Source organism: Castor canadensis, chromosome 8 (assembly GCF_047511655.1).
Source record: "Castor canadensis chromosome 8, mCasCan1.hap1v2, whole genome shotgun sequence".
Taxonomy (NCBI): domain Eukaryota; kingdom Metazoa; phylum Chordata; class Mammalia; order Rodentia; family Castoridae; genus Castor; species Castor canadensis.
In genome coordinates this window covers 30,535,344-30,553,946 of record NC_133393.1, presented here as the reverse complement: position 1 = coordinate 30,553,946, position 18,603 = coordinate 30,535,344, and the positions used below count along the sequence as shown (strand labels likewise).

Here is an 18,603-nt window from a genome sequence, read left to right as displayed (position 1 = left end):
CTGCTGGCCCCTTGGTTTTGGACTTCTCTGCTTTCAGAAATTGAGAAATAAATTTCAGTTCCTTATAAACCCCTAGCCTCAGACATTCTGTTATAGCAACACAAATTAAGAGATTACCTGCTCTGCTTACATATTACACTATTAATGAAGCATATCATAGGCAAGCCATCTTATTATAAGGAAGTGATGTATCTCTTAAGTGATTACTAAGTAGTCACTGGCTGCTGTGGGCACCTGTAATGTGTTCAAGACTGGTACCCTAGCAAGTAGTTGCAATGTGTATCAGGCATATGTGAGAGATAATGCCTAGAAATGCACAGCAAATTAGGAGAGTTTAGAGTGTGTGTCATTTCAGAAATACTCTGACTTGAGGAAACACAGGTAGAAACAGTGATCATGTGAATAAAGGCATTGCAGTATAGAAATATCTTATTATCACAGTTTTATTATATGGTTGTTGTGGCCAAGAATACTGATGATCATTTAGTTCAGTTTTGTAAGCCAAACGTCAATATCTAACCATGCTATGTAAGAATTATTCTGTGTTTGCACAGTTATTTTGGGGATCATGATTTGTTCTTTTTCTGCCAGAATGGGCACTAGGCACCATGGTCATAGGCTTCGTGGGTGTTATAAAGGGCAGACTCCCTATTGGCTTGCCCTGCTGGGCAGAAGGCTGTGAATGCTATTATGGGTAAGACTTTCTCATACTGGCCAGAAAGGGAAGCCAGAGGATGTGGACTGGCTGATTTGAGCTGACACCCATTCAGCCCTGCTGCTGGAGCCCTTTAATGTGGTCTTCAGTGAGTAGTGTTTCAGACAGCATGACAGGGCAGGCAGCTTTCCCAGATGCACACTTCTCTGATTGCTGACTTCCTCTAGCTCACCAAGGCTCGCCTTGCCTATTGATGAGGATTTCCTGGCAGATTTGACACTGGACCCAGGAGGGTAGAAGTGTCAGCCTGTAAGCCAGCCCAGGGCCCAGAGGTAAAGATGACATTCAGCAGAGCGAGACTTGGAGGCAAGAGCCTTTTTGGCTTAGTCTAGCATTTCAGGCATGTGGATTTGTGTTTGGAATTTGAGAGGAGGCACTCGTTCTTATGGTCCAGCAGCCTTTGTACTCCAGTGGCATGCTATTACCATGTCTGTCCGTTCCCCGGCCCCCCCCCCACCTCGACTCCCCTTCCCAATACTTGGGATTGTCTTCCTTTGACTATGCAGCAAGAGAAACTGAAGTGGGAGTCATTTCCTGTGGGTGCCCTGATGTGCACATGGGGGCGTTTTTCTCATTTCTGAATCTCTGAGTCTGGCTCATCACTTAGGAGTATTCCAGTCAATTGTTACAGTGCTTCCCACTGTGAAAATGAAAGGTTTGGCCAAATCTGGGTGAATGGTTTAGTCTTTCACAAAACTAAAGCCCTTTAAAAAAAAAAAAGTGGAAAAAAGTTTAACTTGTTTTTAACAAGGCATGTGAAAGGAGTAGAAAGGAGAACTTTTTATGGCTCTTAGGCAAGCCCTATCACTTTGCAGGTGCATGGATGTCCAAATGGAGGCTGTCAGATCGTTCAGCCTCCCTGAGGGTTGGGGGAGCAGGTGAGGCACAATGCAGCCATTGTTCATTGTCTTCCCAATTACAGTATTCTTAAATTGCACTGCATTTAAACTCCTATTAATAGAGCACTGGATTAGGAATGGGAATACTTAGGCCTTTTCCTCTTGCCATCAGTTTTAAAAGGAATTTGTTAAAGTGATTATTTCCTGTGTATGTATGAGGTGGGGGAGAAGAGATGAAGGAAGAGAGACAGAATATCTTTGCAATAGAGAAAAGAATATCTTTCTGCAAGGAGTGGGAATTTAAAAAGATATCTGAGCTTATAGTCCATTCAGATATTCAGCAGGTAGGTTATTAATTTTCTGTTGATCCCCCCCAACCCCAGCCCCGGTGCTCGGGATTCAACCTCAAATGTGCTAGGCAATTGCTCTACTGTGGATTCATATTCCCAATCTTCTGTTGACTTTCTTCTACTTGTTTAGTTTATAGAGTCTTCCTTGATTTCTGGAAGCTCATCAAGATCTCTGCTAAACTATAGGCACCTTTTTCATTTTGCCTAATTTAGTTCAATGACTAAAAATACTTCTTTGCCACAATGCTTAATTTTTCTCCATCCTACTTTTCCAGTCAATAAGAGGAGAAGGCAGGGGTGGGGGTGAGGGTATGATTAAGTCCAGAGCTGCTCAAATGATTGTGCCCCAGAGGAAGGATTTGGTTCTGTGGCACTGCAAGGGTGGGGATGCTGAGGAAGACTGAGCAGAGGAATATTGGGAATTGTGCGGCCTGGACTGTTCCCAATGACATCTTACTTCATTTGAAGTGTTAGGATTTTAAACCTCCCCTTATTCATACTGAGGCATAGATGTGCTCACAGCCATATGCATGTGATTTTAAGATTATTAACTGTAATAGAATGTCTAAACCATTGCTCAGTTTTACATAGCATCCTTGAAGAGCTGGAATGCTCAGGAAGTGAGGCGGTTAAATTGAGCAAAAACATTTTGCTTTCAAACATGCCAGAACTGCTTGAGAATGCATGTGTGTTTTAGGGTGGGGTGCTCAGTGAGTCCACTTTCCCATCCTGCAGTGATTGAGGCTTTTAAAGTATGTCAAAGATTCATGATAAACTTTTTTCTTCTAGCTCTTTATATAAAAGATATGTGGTCATTGAGCTAATCCTGAAGTTTTTCTCAAATGCTCTGCATTAAAAAAAATCCTGTGTTTATTCATTATTCTGATTCATCTTTCTCTCTCTCTCTCTCTCTCTCTCTTTCTTTTCTTTCCTTTTTTTTTAGTGGAACTAGGGTTTGAAATCAGGGCTTCAAGCTTGCATAGTAGGGACCACAAATCCTCAAACCTCCCTGATCTTAGCCTCCTAAGTAGCTAGATTATAGGCGTGAGCAACCATTGCCTGGCCTCATTTTTCTTTTGAAATAGCAAAAATCAATTACACTTTTGCAAGTTGGAATATGTGTTATTCCTATAAATGAAATGTGTAAATAGATGAAAAACAATGCCTTTGGCCTGCATGGACCTGTGAAGTGAGTGAAATTAGTTTTGTCTTTTCCTCTCTTGTTCTTTTTAGGACTTGTGGTCCTAACCTTTTTCTTCTCCACCTTCATTCAAGCCTGATTTTGGGAAATTCTTTGACTTTTGAAATTCACCTATATGACTTTAATCTCAAGTTATTTTCATAAAAATGACTTATCTTTAACTTTTTAACCTCGTTCAGAAATACTTGCAGTTAAACACTTGCTTTGTTTTTGGTATGACAGGCTTTATATACTGCCGTGAAAGGACTCCACTACCTATAGTTTTGGGTAGGGGTATTTTTAGTCATGAGCTTGTTCCCAGAACCCTTACAATCACATCAGGTTGTAAACAGCTGCTCCACTCATAAGCCACTGCCACTCATATGCCAGGGACTGCCAGCATAATGGAAAACCTCTGCAGCTGAAAGTTTCTTAGACACTTTCAGAAACTCCCAGAAAGGAACATTTTTGTTTTTCCACGAAGAGACTAAAAATAAGTAAAAACCATACCCACGATTCCTAGCATTGTCATGTTGGAATTGTACTTGTATTGACTCCAACGTAGCAAACAGTGACAGCCATTGCACTAGTTGTAGAAAAATCATCGGGTTGTCTTTGTCACATACATAATGAGTGAAGAGATGAGATAGTGAACACCTGACTGCGGTAGGATGACAACATTCTAGATTTGGGGATATTTGCTAGGATGGACATGTATATATATATAGAGATATCTGAAAACTGAGTTTGAACAAGTAAATTTGATGAAAAATGGGGAAGGTGAAGTTGGATAGAGATCGTCTTTTTTATTGGAGCTCCCAGAGTGGGATGGTATGTTCATTGTTTCTTAAATTTACCAGTGATCCTTTATGTTGGAGCATTTTAGGGGATTACTGTTTCATAGGAAATACTTCAGCAAATGCTGCTGTAGATCATGAAATACATTTTCCCTCCCTCTTCAGAGAGTGCCTTTACATTGGTGTCTATGTGTTTGTTGTTCAGACACAGAAACTTTTAATACTGTGGTCAATGGGTTTCTGTCTGTCTGTTTCTCCATCAGTTACATAGAACTTTGCATTTCCCTCAGGTATTTATGAGGTTTTGAAGAGGATTTCCTCTAGAATCTCATTAGTGGGAAGTAGAAATTAGCAGTTTGCTTTGTAGATAAGAGAATAGCTTGATGAATATATCATTTATGGAATATTCACCACATACCAGGCACTTTTTTTAAAGTGATGAGATTTTAAGGAATACTTATTGGAGATTATATTGTTATAAGCAATAACACAGAGAAATCCTCTATTCCTTTTTCTTAGTTTCCACCATTGGTAGCATGCTGCACAACAATACTGCAGTGTTGCAGTCAGGAAATTAACATTGATGCAGTCATCAAACTTTTTTTTTTTTTAGATTTGATAGATTTAACATGCACTGTGTATATTTAGTTTTGTGCAATTTTATCACAAGAGAAATTTTTGATTACCACCACTGTTAAACTACAAAACAATTCCATCACCAGATCTCCCTTTCCCTCCCATCCCCAACCCTTGACAACCACTAATTCTCCATCTCTATAATTTTGTCATTTCAAACATATTTTGTAAATGGAACCATATAGCACATAATGTTTTTAGCTTTTTAATATGCTTGCTATTTAAATTCATTTTTTCCAAACTTTGTCGTAATTCTGTAAATTAGGAATTATTAATTCTTTTTCATCAAGGAGGAAGTGAAGCCACTGAAAGGTGAAGTGGCCCAAGGCCTCAGAGCTAGTGGTCTAGGAAGCCAGGAGGGAGCCCAGGGACAACTGACTCTCCAGCCGTGGCTCTTTTTCCTGGACCTCGTCCTTCTTCCTGGTTTGGTGTATTCTCAGGCTGTTCTTTTACATTCTTAGTTCTTAACCCTTTCTGTTTATTGAAAATACGTTTCTTATACTCCTTTTCTTTTCTAATCTTAACTTTTGAGAAAGAAGAATGATCACATTATTTTGGAAGTGCAGAGACTGGTTTATTTTGGTCCACTTCTATTTTGGACTTGTTACTGTTTTTCTGTACTGACTTCCTTCACCACTTTGACACCTAGGCACAAGTGACGAGGATAGTTGTAGAAATTTTTGCACACATTTCTTGAATCCATATACAGGCATTTTTCCTTGTAGCATAACCATTATAGTACTTAGCCTAGTTGCTTCAGCTGTTGTGGTGCTAAAGACCCTCCCAGCGCCCTTGGTACTTAACCTATTGCAAGTGAGAAGCTGTCAGTGCACTTAGGAACGAGGGGAAAGCAGAGCGTATCCGTTTCTATGGCTCATAATAGTCCCAGATGCTCTGTATTTATGAGAAAACTTCAGTACTAGAAAATGATTAAGCCTTTGGAAATCTCTGTATGGGATGCAGTTTTGTTTTTTAAACAAGATTAGTAATTGGGAAAATGTAGGTTCTTGTAGATCATTGAACACCCCCATCCCCACCTTCTTTTTCAGTTTGATACACTGTTCCCTCTGCCTGGAATACTCTTTCCCAAGGTTTCCACATAGGTTGGCTCACTCCTTCTCTTCTTCAGGTCTCTGCACGATCTTACCTTTTCCCCGTGGCCTTCCTGTATTATTTAAACTTGCACTCCTCCACTCCTACCACATCTTCTTACCTTTGGTTCTCTCGTACGGTTTGGTTAGCATTGAACATACCCTTTGTTTTATTTCTGTGGCTATGTACTGTTTTCTAACTGTTAGAAAGTAAATCTGTTCAGGAGAAGGATTTTGCTTATTTTGTTCACTGCTGTATCCTCAGCCTCTTAGAATGGTATCTGACATTTATTCGATGCCACAGATAGTTATTTGGGTAAATGAATGCATTTAACAAGTAAAAAATTAGCAATGGCACTCTCTTATAGGACACAAGAGAATAGTCATGCCTGCACACATCAGCTCCTGGTGAGATGCTCATTTAAAAATGGATCATTCACTTTAGAAGAAATGTGCTCTTTTCTTGCCTTCTTAGAACATGCTTCTAGCAGTGACTTTTCTGAAGGAAAATGATTGACTTTGGGGAGCAACTTGTGATGTAAAGAAAATTAACCAGTAGATCTAGGTAATTGAACCTTGCACACTATCCTAGAAATGTTTATACTTCTGCCAAATTGAGGCATAAGTTTGGTGTTTGCATAACCACCTGTGTAATTACTCACATTAGCATTCCAGCATGTATTTGCTGAGCTACACTCTTCAATTTTGCAATAAAAGTACTTTCACATGTTGGCTGCTACTGTGAAAATTGGTTTTTCTTATACATTCAGAAAGCCTGTGCTGCTGTTTGATTTGGGGGGTATGGTCTATATAAAGTTTGCTTTTGTGGTGGAAGGGAGATCTGTGATGGAAATGAACTTTTGGTTTCAATTTCTCTTCTTTGGGCTGTTTCTGTTAGTGCTAAGAAGGGAAAAAGAAATAAATATTACTCTAGGGATACTTTAGGTAATACATTCTCTGGTTACAAAGAACACTGTTGCCTTTGATAAAGTTGGGTCCAGTGGGACAGAAGCTGCTGAGCCTGAGGAGGCCTGGTCTCCTTGGGGCTGTTTTAGTGGTTTGGGAGTGGTTTGGAGGGTGGCTGCTGTGAGGAGCCAGAATGCTGGTTGCTGCTGTGGCTGGGTAAAACCTTTTAGGGGAGGGCTGCCCACTCTCCCCAGCACAGTGCGCCCATGACTCAAAGCTGTTTGTGGTGTGGGTGTGAATGTTCTTCCTGTCACTAGGTATTGTATGAATTAAGAATGACCAGAAGCTGGGCACTACTGACTCACACTTGAATACTAGCTACTTGGGAGGTTGAGATCAGGAGGATTGTGGTTTGAGGCCAGTCCAGTGGTTCCTGAGACCCCCATCTCCAAAATAACCTGAGCGAAATGGGCTGGAGGAATGACTTAAGCAATAGAGCACCTCCTTGGCAAGTGCTAAGCCCTGAGTTCAAACCACAGTCTTACCAAAAAAGAAAAAAAGAACGACCAGAAGAATAAGGCTTAGAGAGGAAAGAGTTAGGGCAGAATATCAGTGCAACAAAGAAGGAGTGAATATTTTGGGGCAGATTGTCATATGTCAACACTTGACTTCCAAGTAGCCCACCTTTCACTATCTACAGATAACCCTAAACCACCTCTCCTATACCGGCTTTAGACTTCTGTATGCCAGCCAGAATAATCATGAAAATTCTAAGCACAACTGTGAAGGAAATCCAGACAGTTCAATCATTTGTTACTCCCCGATGCTCACTGAAGTTACCTGGAATTCCTTTTCTTTGTTAATTAAAGGTATTGCTAAATTTAAATAACTAATAGAGGTCAGACACTGCTTAATTTCTGAGACTAGTTGTTAGCTGTTCTTTTCCCAAGGGAAATAAGCTCAGTTGAGTTACTTAAGTCACAGTTTTTCCACTTCTTGAAATAATTTCCATTTCCCTGCCCTAGAAAAGTAGGCGGTTGCAGAGAGGTTGAAGAAAGAATTACAAAGCTATTTGGGTTAAATTAGCCCAGTACATCACTCTTAGAACTTATTGAGCAGACAGCTAACACTTTCTAATAAGCACCAGCTGCAAATGGATCAATGTTCTCAAATGAAACCAAAGGTGGGCTGTCATTTTAGAGAGACAAAACAGACGTGTCTCGATAATCTCATGGAACACCAGGTGCAAAGTGACATAGGAGTACCAGTATCCTGACTGTGCGATAGTTCTGTGAACTGTCCTTTGAAAATGTTTAAATCCTGCTCTTTTTTGTGTCCTCTTTCCATGCTTCAATTTTGTTTTATGTACTTTAATGTGATAAGTAGCTTCGCATATGTACACCATTGTCTTTTGTCCCAAGGTGCCTGTGTTTTGACCAAAATATTTAATTGGTCAAAATATGTGGTATTGACCAATACACTATCTAGAATGGTGCAATTGTTGATTTACAGTGAAGAATTATAATTACAATGAAGCCATTCTGTTAGTAATGTTTTGTTTCTTCCAATTTTAGCAAGGAAAAATTCATATGGTCATATTTGCCAGTTACTTTGGCTGAATTAAAACCTCCTTACATCATTACATTATAGGTCTTTCTATTTTTCCAATAATAGAAGAGCATAAGTAACCAAGTTTATCTAAATTTTTAGGAGTCTACACTTAATAGTCAAATTAGTCTGGTGTTTTACAGGGTCTTCACGAGAGGCTGGATTTAAATATTAGGTAGCTCTGTTTTGAATACTGTTCTGGGGAATGCTTCTTAGAAGTCCCAGACAGGGAACTCATTATAACCTGGTTTTACCCCATAGCAGGGCTCTGTGCCATAGACACCATTAGAGCAAGGCCCCGTGCCGCTGCCTTTGGTTTTATTCTCCAACCTATTGATTATTCTTGCAGCCTATTCAGTTGAATATAATGCTGTATTTTAATATTTTTTCCAAGTTATTTCAGAAATTACAGCTGCTTCTCGGTTAATCAGATATTTAAGACTCCTGTTTCCACACTGGTTGGCTGTTACATTTTTATAACACCACAGCTGTGGGGACTACCTTCTGTCCCCTTACCCCTACCCCTTTCCATCTGCCACCTCACATTGCCTTCTCACTTGCTATGCAGCGAGGTGGCAAATTCCCAAATAAACTGCATACTTTGCACCTGACAGGAGAGTTGGATCTTTGGTTTATAGTAGCTTCTTTCACCAGGAGAGCGCTCGCTCCTATGCTAGGAGCCAGCTCTTGGTGTACAGCGGCTCTCAGAAGTTCTGGAGCTATCTCTGGATGTGCTTCATATGCTTGGGTGTTGATTTTTCCCCTTGACTTGGATACTTTTGCAAAGCAACTGAAAAGTGCTTTCAGATTAAGGAGCCATGGCTCCCCCTCCCACCAGCCCCTTATTTTGAACTCAGGTTTTACAGGAAGTGTGCAGTAGGTAGGTGGGTGGGTGTGTAGGTAGGTAGGTAAGTTCGTTGGTTGCAGTCCAGTGAATGGCTCTGCTTACCTTGGCTAATCCCTCTTCCTAGTGGCAGAGGCGTCTCCACTCCTGGCCTTTTTCCATATGTGTCATATCCTCTGGGAGCTGGTTTTCCTTGTCACCTCCTCTAAGGCTTATCCAACTTTACCTCAGCAAGCTGTTACAGTAAGCATAAAAACAAGCACATTAAACTAAGATGAAAACACTGAGTTTCTTTCTCCTTGCCAACCTCATTAGAAAGCAGTGGTAAAGTGTGTATGAATTTAATTGCAGCAATTAAACATTGGAAACCAGCACAATAGGGGACTTTCTTAATGCATTTATAAGTTGTTTCATTTCAGACCTGTGATCTTTGGGGCCTCTGTTTTCCTCCTGACCTTCATCAGAGTGCGGTACAGGAAAGGAGAGCAAGGAGTTTGTTGTGACCACAGTGTCAAGCTTTTGTGAGAGCTGCTTTATTACAGATGGTTAGTGGGAACTGACTAGCCTTTCCATCACTGTGTTTATTTTTGAGGGTGTGTGTTCAGTTGTCAAATAGAAAGACATGAGTGATTTGACTAATAAAAAAGACATGTGGAAAGTAATTGTAAGCCATTTGCGTGATGTACTTGCTCCCAGGAGTAAAGCACAGGAATATTGTGTCATCTGTACTGTCCTGATAGAGGTCTACAGCCTCTGCCTTAGTGTGGGCTGACAGAATGCTATGGGGCTTTTTTTTCCTCATAGGTCTGCCACCCTTGTAAGCTATAAGTTGGGAAGTGAAAAAATTAAAGGGCTAGTGGAAGGGGAAATCAGGGTTTTGTGTCTCTTTCTATTCACCGAGTAGGTCTTATTGAATGCTTTCTGGGTGAGAGGTAGTGGATAATTTAAAGATAGTAGTCTTGGGATGAAAACAGACTCTGGTGGCAACCTGGCCAAACTACTTTCTAGCATGGCCTTAAGCAGATTTAATATTTGTAAGCCTTAGTTTCCTTATCTGTAAAACTAGAAAACAGTGATCATGTCTACCGATAGGATTATTTTGAGAGTTAAATAAGATAATGGTACAATGACTTGCTAAGTTAGTGTTAGTGTTATTATTGATTTGTGTACTAAAGGATTGTATAGGGTGAGTCCTGCCTTCTAGGACCTAGAGTCCAATTGGGCTGTAACACTCATGCTCAGGAAAGAGAGAGGGAACATCTACCTGCTGTGATGTGGATGGGAGACTTTCTGGGAGCTGGGATTGGGGCCACAGCATTGTACAGTGCCAGGGAGCAACATTCATCTTGTCATCTTTGTGAATGTGCCCACGGGCAGTGGTATACTTGCACATGTAGGGATTTTGAAAGGACCATGATAGCTGGATGGCATTTGGATTGGTGGAAGAGGGATGAAGTTGGGTTTGGTAGACTAAATGAGGTTCTTCAGAGGACAGTGAGGCCTCTCATCTGGGTAGAGTGAACCTTCTGGTGTGATGGGTGAAATGCACACGTTGCTTCTATTATTGAATCTCCTTCATGTAGGGCTGGGATTGCTGAATTTCCAAAGAGGTGCTTTTGTGTGAGAGCCTTTTAGTCTGGTTAAGCAAACCAAAAAGTTCACTTGCTCTTTCTGTGTTTTTATTTAATGTTACTAAGACCTCATTTGGTTAAGTACCATATTTACTCAGTATATGGAGCCAGTAGAACGTTATGTGTGTGACATCCTACCCTGCTTCTATTTTGTATAGCTTTCTTTTTTGGTGGGGGGGGGGGAGGGTTGGTGGCAGGACAGGATCTTGCTGTGTAGCCTTAGGCTGACCTGGAACTCACAGTAAAGCTCAGGCTGCCCTCCAACTCATGAGCCTCCTGACTTAGTTTCTTGAGTGCCGGGATTATAGGAATGTACTCCCACACGTCATTTACCCTTCAGATTCCTTGTGCAGTTTTTTCCTTTCCTTTTCTTACCTGTATGGAATTCATTCTCTCTCTCTCTCTCTCTTTCATGGTATTTGATGTTGAACTCAGGCCCATGTGTGTGCTAGCCAAGTGCTCTAGCACGTTCCCAGACCCTTTTACATTTTATTTTGAGACAGAGTTTTGCCCAGGCTGGCCTCAAACTTGAGATTCTTCCGCTCCCAACCTCCTGAGTAGCTGGAATTACAGGTGTGTACCACTGTGCCTAGTTAAAATTTGTTGTAATCTTAAAGGATTCTCAAAGGGTTTAAGTACATCATGGCACAAATTAGGTGGTAAGAAAGATTTTCATTATTGCTGAGATTCTGTTTTTTTAAAGTGGTATCTTCAGTAGGTTTCAGTTGTGAAGATACAAATAAAGCATAACTACTAGATGGAACAGCATATTTGATTATCTCATAAAGTAGCTTATTTACTTCAGTAAATCTTCCAAGTTGTTTAAAAAACATTTTATTGGATATTTAGTATTATATGACACCCTAGTGCAGAGATTAGTAACTTGTTTCCATGTAAAAAGACAGAGAGCAAATATTTAGGCTTACCAGCCAATTAATTGTTGTAAAGATTCAGTTGTTTAGGGTCAGGCATGGTGATGCATACCTGTATTCCCAGCTAGTCAGAAGGTGGAGATTGGGAGGATCACAGTTCAAGGTCAGGCATGGCAAAAAGTTAGTGAGACTCCTGTCCCAGCCAACAAGCCAGGCATGGAGGTGCATGCCTGTGATCTCAGCTACACAGGAAGTGTAGATAGTAGGATCACTGCCTGAGCCTAGGCAAAACCATGAGATCCTATCTAAAAAGTAACTAAAACAATAAAAGGGCTGGGGGGGGGGTGGTATGGCTCAGGTAGTAGAACACCTGTTCAAACTCCAGTACGGCAAGCACTAATCACCCTCTCCCCCGCCCCCCAACTCAGTTCTGCTACTGTAGTGTGTAAGCAGGCACAAGCAATATGCAAACAATGGGTTTGACTGTTTTGCAATAAAAACTTTATTTATAAAAATAGCAGGCCAGATTTAGGTCTGTGAAGTAGTATGCTGGCCCTTACCCTAAAGGAAAGAGATTTTGTTGGAATGATAAAATAAATGGAAATTAAAATTAGATAAATTACAAATTTTCCAGATAATTAACTCCACAAAAGTCTAAAAATGTTTTCCTCCTACAATAGTCCATCATTACCCATGGTCAACAGTGGTTCAAAATATTAAATGGAAAATTCCAGATATAAACAACTCAGCAGTTTAAATTTTCATGCCATTCTGTACAATGTGATGTAATCTTTTACCATCTCACTACTCCCTGACCCCTGCCATGTGATCCATCCCTTTGTCTGATGTATCCACAATGTATATACTACCTACTTGTTAGTTGCTGTCTGGTAGTAGTCTTGGTCATCAGTTTGACTGTTGCAATATCACTGTTTGCATTCAAGTAACTCTTATTTCACTATGGCTCTACAGCATAAGAGGAGTGATGTGGCAATTGTATTATAGTATAGTTTTGTAATTGTTCTATTTGATTATTAGCTATTGTTTTTAATCTCTTATTGTGCCTTATTTACAAATTAAATTTTATCATAGGTGTATATGAAAGGACAGAAAAAATCATATTTAGGGTTTGTGATTATCCTCTGTTTCAGACATCCACTGGTGGTCTTAGAAGGTATTCCCTTCAGATAATGGTAGACTACTGTATTGCTTGAATTGAACTTCATATTCAACAGTGAATCTGTAAATAAATCCTGAATGTCCTCTTTCTCTCTCTCTTTCTCTCTCTCTCTCTCTCTCTATGTAAGGTTTAAATAGAGACACTCTTTAGTAGGTAACTTTTTATGCAATGTCTTCTTCCCACAGGCATTGAGGCACTGTGTAGGTCTTTGGAAATTTACAAACAGCTTAAACACAGCCTTTCCATTGGGGAGCTGCAATCTGAACTTTGCACTCATTATTGCCAGATGTGGACTCAGGCGTTGGACTACATCTGACATATGGCCCAAAGTACCAAGAAACCTGCATTGCAAAAGGGACTTTGGGGAGGATACACTTGTCTTTTTTTTCCTCATTCTACTGCATGTGTGTCTGGGATTGCTATATTTTTGTTTGTTTTTATGTGTGGATTGGTAGAGAAAGTCTGCTGGAAGAATGTACAAATGGTGAAAATATTTTAATAACTTAGTTGTCAAAATTCCCAGTCTTGATGATTCAAGAGATTGTGTTTTCCTTGGCCTTTATAGCTTTTACTTGAATTCATGTTTTGAATTTCTATAAATTCTACCTATCAGATTGTAAACAAACCCCACCAGATTGCAGAGGTTTATGTTTCCATAGTGTTGAAACATACAGTTATAAATAATTGCCCCCTTTATGTCTAGCATCTCTTCTAGAGTGTTTTGTTTGTGGATTTGAGCCATTCTGGCCCTTGCAAATGGGGTAGGACTGCGATCTGCTTCTATTCACAACACTTCTAATACCAAATGTCTGTTTTTTTTTTTTTTTTCACACCAGCAACCAATATTATAATTCTTGAGACAGCACATGGGTACCCAGTGATTCAACTCAATTCTGACACTAACTAGCCACAGTTAGTATAGACCCTAAGGATAAAGGCTCAGATTCACTAGACTGCAATTCCAAATGTAAGCCTCCTGAATGGGATTCCTATGATCCTCCTCCTTGAGCTCAATAATTTGCTGGGGTAGCTCAGAGAACTCAAAAAAGTCACTTTATTTGTTTTTGGAGGTATATTACAAAGGATACACAAGGATCAGCCAAAAGGAAGAGCTGCCTAGGAAAGGGGTGTTGGGCTTCTGTGCCCTCTCTAGGTATCCCACACTCCTGGCATCCTTGTTCACCAATCTGGAAGTCTCTTAACCCTAGAATTGGAGGGTTTTGCAGAGGTCCCATTGCACGCTCATTGTTGATTTAATCATTGGCCATTGGTGGTTTACTCAGTCTCCTTCTAGTCTCCTCTCTAGAGGTTGGGGGACGAGGCTGCCGAAACTTTCGCTACTCGTATGATTGGTTTTCCTGGCAAACACCAGTTCTCATCCCAAAGCTATCCAGGAGTCTACCAACCGCTTCCTCAGTGGCTTAACCTCAAGAGTGAGAAGAGTGAGGAAGGTGCTTATTATAAACAACAACAAGAGTATCACAGTAGGGTTGGGTGAAGGGGAGGAGGGGCAGTTCATGAAGGAGAAAAACTCTCAAGTCCAATTTCGTATATAGTTCAATTTCTCTGACCTTGAGCAGTGGGGACTATTGAGGACTGTGACATTATTCGATTGGAAGTATCAGTGAGTCTGAGAGTGGGGGATGTTAAGACTTAAATGTGGAGGGAATAGCAGGAGAGATAGAAAGTAATGTTCACTAAGTGAGGTAGAGACCCAAGAAAGTGGAGCTGCAGAGACATCAGGTGCTTTTATAAACAAATACAAGAAGAGTGGACCGGTGGGGGAGGGAGGAGACAGAAAGATGGCCTAAGGCTTCAAGGCAAGAAAGGCCTAGGCTCAGGTAGGTGACAATGGAAGAGACCTAGGCAAGAAAGACGGCTTTCCTCTCTTTCTATACCACATAATTATGAAGCCAATCCACAAATTCTGCTTTTGTAGCATTTATTGAGGTGATAGGAAGTACTTTGGATTAAGATTAGGGGTGAAACTAAAAAAGATAGAAAATAAAAAGGTTTTTACAAATATAGTTGGCAGAACATAGCAATGATGAAAACATGAGGGAGTGAATATAAAAATATGGAAATGCCAGTCATTTGTATATTCTGCTATAAAAATACAGAGGAAAAGACTGTTTTTTGTTTTGCTTTGATAGTGCTTGTCTTGAAATATGAGGAAATTTTACTTTGGGATCATGAAGAGTCTGCTTACTGATGGGAATAAGGTAGGCTTATAAGGGTTGTGGTTTTTGAGAGTGCCAGGAAATGTCTATATAAGATTTAAAAAAATGTACAGATGTAGAGGAAAAACTTCATTCCTATCTACAGTATTTTAGAAATGAAAAACAAAAATAATATGTTTCAACAGTGCAGATAAATTCCTCTAGACTATGAAGTCTTTAAGGAAAGATTATCTTATTAATGATTATATTTCTAGCATCTCACAAACTACTCAGTGCATGGTAAGTCTTCAATAGATGATCACTGGGTAGTTGGATATGAATAAACAGGCAAAATGAAGAAGTATTATAGCTATCAAAAACCATAGGCATGTATGCTCTTGAGGCTGACAAAATTAGACTTGCCAAGAGAAAAAGAAAATAAATGTAAGTGGGTTGCATAAGAAATCCTCTCCACTATTAACAATGGGTGCAGAACTTATTTATACTGATCAGGTAAAAGCAATACCTGCTGGCACTTTCACTTAATTCTTCAAGACAGTGCCGGTGAGAATCCCTGAGAACAGGACATTGAGCTGGTACTCACACAAATTCTTTGGTCCAGAAGTAAAATTCTGAAAGCAAATCTTTGATCAGAAATTGCATTCACTTAGTACTAAGGAATATAAACTGTGTCCATGCAAGACTGTGTCGACACAAGCAGCTCCTCTTAGTGGACCAGGGGGAGGGAACTGGCTTTGGGCAGGCTTATGCATCTCCAGACCACTCTTGGGTAGGAGAGAAAGCAATTGGAAGCTAGAGTATCTGCACTGCCTTTGGTTTGTCTTAATTAAAGTTGTCACAGTTAGCACAGGTGCTGGCTGTTGCAAGGGAGATCTGAGCATGAGCACAGGCAGAAAGTAGGTAGAAGAGTGTTTTTGTTGGTCTGGGCTGTCCTGATGCTGGCACAGCAGTCTCTCAGTATGTCATTGTCCTGTGCAGCAGACTTTGCTCCCAAATAAAGTGTGTGGACAATTGGCCTTTTTTTTTTTTTTTTTTGGTGGTACTGGGGTTTGAACTCTGGGCTTCATGCTTGCTAAGGCAGGTGCTCTACCACTTGAGCCATACATACCTCCAGCCCTATTTCTTGAAAACAAACAGTCAGAAATTTGTGTCTTAAAAACAAGGTGAATTTGGATTTCAGCTTGCTGGTGACATGTAGGGAACTCCATGAAGGGGACTCAAGTAGCTGTGTGGCATGATTACATTTGTGTTTAGAAGATTTTCTAGTGGCTATTTGCACTTGTTTTTAGGGAACAATGATCGGAAACTTTGGGCAAATAGGTAAAAGTGCTGAGGGGCCTAATTATTCATCAATACGTATCATTTAGAAAATTTTCTTTTTTTGGCAGTACTGGGGTTTGAACTTAGGGCCTTGCACTTGCTAAGCAAATGCTCTCAACTTGAACCACACCCCCAGCCCGAGAAAACATGTATTGAGTATTTTCTAAGTGCCGCGCCCTTTTCTAGGCACTTGGAATTTATGTTCTTATGGGTAAGAGAGAAATAGTACTTTCTGGATAACTAATGGTATATAAATTGCAAAGTTTACTGGGTTTGATTATGACCAACTTTTGAATATGTGATTGTTTTATAGAGGAATGAATTAATTTGTGAATACTCTTTCTTGGATTTTTGGGTCAGTCAGCACTAACATAAGAAATGGCCTCATCCATGGTGCAAATTAGTAAGGTTTTAGCATATGCTCTTAGGCTTTTCTAGGACTGATTATTGCAGTTTGTTGATTATTCTGGGCCTCAGACTCTGATTTTCCATTCATTAGCACATCTACCAAAGAGTGGGGAGAAGGGAGGAGAGAGAAGAATCAGTCTGACTTGCAGATTTGAGAAGGAGGTGATAAAATTAATATTTAGTTTCTAAATTATGTTGTATATGTCTCTGAGTTTGTTCTTGCTCATAGTTCTTGCTTCTCCCCAGGCATGGATGACTTAATGTTTGGATGTATCTGATGAATGAGATTAACCATGGAAATTTGGTATGAGCAAATAACTTGACAATTAATACATCTAACTATGTTTCCAGTCACATTAGCCGTTTGCAAGCAAAATTTATTTTGTCATCTATAATCTGGTACCTTGTTAGTTGAACTTTGTTAATATAGTTTAGCAGTAGGAACTTTAAAACAAAAACAGAAGTGAAAACTCCCCCAGAGAACTGAGGAGGAAATAGTACTTACTTTATTTGGTTTTCCTGAAGGTTAAATGAATAAATATAAGCAAAGCATAAGTCCAGCACACAGTAAATGTTATAAAAATACTGGCCATTATCATTCATTTTCTTTTGAAAATTAATCAGAATTTGCACAGAATTAACAGGCAGTAGGTGTGAACCACCATGACGCTATCTGACTTCACCTACTCACTAGCAACACATTTATTTTGTAGATTATACATTTTTAAATGTCGGATTGAAGGAAAGTTAAAAGGATTTGTAGGTGTAGCCCGACATTTAAAAACCACTAATTATGAACTGAGAAGTTGGCAAGTACAGTATTTGGACCATGCCTTTCCTTCAATAGTTTACAAAAGTATAGTTCTGCAGAGTATATGCAGAAACAGAAGAATTGATAAATAAGTAGATAGTGGATCTGTTAATCACAATTCCTGTTTTACAACAAATGAAACATCAAGGTGGTCTGGTTTTCTCTAAGTAAAAATTCTATCCATCTTTAAGGTAAGGCATATATAAACTTTAAAATAGCAATGTATTTTCTGCAATTCAGCAGCTTTACAATCTATGATTTTTTTTAATGACTGTCTTTTGAAGATAGACTTTAGAATTTCTTCTTGGGGATATTTCCTTCAATTCAGTGAAGGAAAATTCAACCAATGAAGATATTAAAAACACTATGAGGGTGAGGAATGGAGCCAAAAGTGATCAGTTTCTGGCTGTAGTTACCTCTAATCAAATGGTCTGTCTATACATGAGGATGGTGTTGACTGTAATTATAATGAAAATACTTTCAGTACAAGAAGGAGACTGGGATGGGAGTGGACAGTAAACATCTATACATTGTATGAAATGGAGAATAATAACCAGATGTCATTGTGGGCCCTCTTTCCTAGCGGGCAAGGACTTTGCCTCTAGCTGCGAGTTGGCAAATGGACTTTGTCATTTTGTGTATGTAGGCCTTCCTTAGGAGGGACCTTGAGCAGATGGGCAAGCCAGAGTGAAAGACCTCACTATGTGGGCCTCCAAACCTTGTTAGGACATGTTGTGATATTACTCATGCTAGGAAAGAGCTCTACCACTGAGCTATATCCCTAACTCTTAAGCATTGTTTTGATAACCACAAGTTGGTAAAAACCCAAGTTACATTTGGCTTCCTTGTTCTTTTTAGAACTCCAGGAGCACAAGGTTGGAGAGAATTGAAAAGCCTGTGTGTCTAGGTGGTATCCACCTGAATTGAAATAGCTGAAGTTCAGCTTGAGCTGTGATGGAAATGAAGAGTTTAGGTTATATTAATACTAGCTGCCTAGATATGTACCCAGATAATTTTTTTTCTTTATTCATTTATTCATATAAATAATATGCCTGCCCCTCCCTTTCCCTCTCCCCAGATAAATTTTATAACCCCCTTTTCATGAGCATTTCTTTACTTAATGATAGAACACAGTACCACTAACCATGAATGACCACATCAAGGGGAATTCAGCTTCCACCCCTTATTGCTGAGGACTTCCTTCTCCGACTACCTGGGAAACCCACATATCCATG

General features: G+C 39.8%; 2 protein-coding genes across 13 annotated transcripts in view; one reads left to right on the top strand and one right to left on the bottom strand.

Moving 5' to 3' along the window:
* Nucleotides 1–18,603, top strand: part of Carmil1 (capping protein regulator and myosin 1 linker 1) — a 325,017-nt gene that overhangs the window by 71,731 nt on the left and 234,683 nt on the right. The gene's annotated exons all lie outside the window — the stretch shown is intronic.
* LOC109687273 (cytidine monophosphate-N-acetylneuraminic acid hydroxylase) overlaps nucleotides 1–18,603 on the bottom strand; it is a 300,528-nt gene that overhangs the window by 267,516 nt on the left and 14,409 nt on the right. For all 7 annotated transcript variants that reach the window (XM_074082744.1, XM_074082757.1, XM_074082751.1 and 4 more), the window contains one exon: nucleotides 9,072–9,201. The gene's annotated coding sequence lies outside the window, so the exon portion shown is untranslated. The remainder of the gene's footprint in view (nucleotides 1–9,071; nucleotides 9,202–18,603) is intronic.